This window comes from Varroa jacobsoni, unplaced genomic scaffold (genome assembly GCF_002532875.2).
Source record: "Varroa jacobsoni isolate VJ856 unplaced genomic scaffold, vjacob_1.0 scaffold_187, whole genome shotgun sequence".
NCBI classification, from domain to species: domain Eukaryota; kingdom Metazoa; phylum Arthropoda; class Arachnida; order Mesostigmata; family Varroidae; genus Varroa; species Varroa jacobsoni.
Window position 1 is genome coordinate 60850 of NW_019213089.1, and position 1476 is coordinate 62325.

The window sequence follows — 1476 nt, forward strand, 5'->3', positions numbered from 1 at the left end:
CACACTTCTTACATTGTATCGTACGTCAATCGCTTCTTTAGGTCTATATTCATTATGATCTAAATGAAGTGTGCTCTATTGTCAATTGTCAGCTGAACTCATCATAAATAACGCCCCATGGCATAACTATACGCGATATGCTGTGGTAGGTTAGAGCTATAATAAACCGCACAATTTGCCGTCAGCCACACCAGATGCATATTAAAATCTATTAGTTAATTCCACTACCATTGAGATATATTAACGGCTAGATGAAGTATAAAGCCAAGGTGAAATATTTTGTATTCAGCCGAAGTTAAGCTACACGGGTCGTGCTTTCGTGTCCAAGAACGGCCGGTTATTTCATTTTCGTGTTTATTTGATCATGTGTAATGGGAAACACGTATTGTTGTATGTATTTAATTTGAAATGTTACTACAAACTATGATATATGGTTGTCAACAATTTACCTTGACTGGTCTACGAGGTGAAATGTGTGATCACTGAGGGTTAAGACACAAGCACTTCGATCGGGCTGAAATAATCAATAAAGTGAGGAAAGGAAAGTTCAAGAATGGTACTAGAACTCGTAGATACCACAACCCCTCAAAGGATATATGCGCCCCTCGCACAAAGCGGGTCTTCAGCCTTAAGTAATCCCCGTTAGCTATATATACCCAATGTTGCCTAATATCTATCAAATTATCCGTGGCATAGAAAAATTTTATCAGGTCGGTCTGTTCTTGCTGAAATGTATCGCAATTAAGCTATCTGTCCTTGTATAATCTTCCGTCAGATTGGTACAGTTTTTTTTTGCAGAACTTATCCTAAACGATCACGTCAGTCTAGCACAATGTCGATAAAAGTTGAATATTTACCTTTTACCAGACAACATTTTGTGATAGGCACCGTAACTAACGGACTGTTCTAGGCATTTTGTGACTGATTATACATGCAACTCGTGAGAAAATGCGTCCAATGATTAAGCTGCACAATTTTTCCGTTTTCTCTTCACCCCGAGACCCCAAGGAACAACTCCCTCGAGTGGAATCTTTCATGCGAGCTACCATGTAGGCTTAGCTCTTACTGAGGAAAAGCCGTTGCATCGGGGTGCAGCGATTCCCCAGCTTTAGTTTTTTGTTCAATAAAATAGGGTCCATAAAAGGTCTCGAAAGAAAATACAACGCATCTGCTCTTAGCATTGGTTTCTTTACACGTTGTCAACAACCACGGTTCCGTCGAGGGCTTTGCAGAGATAGCTTTGCTCCGGGTTTCGCCGGACCTATTGCTCTCGGGAGCTGTTGCTTGATCCTAGGTTAGTTTCGACTACCGCTAGCTTGCTTGTGGCTTTAGGAAACGGCCTTCTACTGTGGAGATGTGCGACGGTTAACGATCGAAGGGGCGAGGGTAAAGACACAAACGACGAGCAAGCACACACGAAGGTAGACCATGGACTCCCTCCGATTCGCAGACAACAATCGTACAACGTACAAGAGC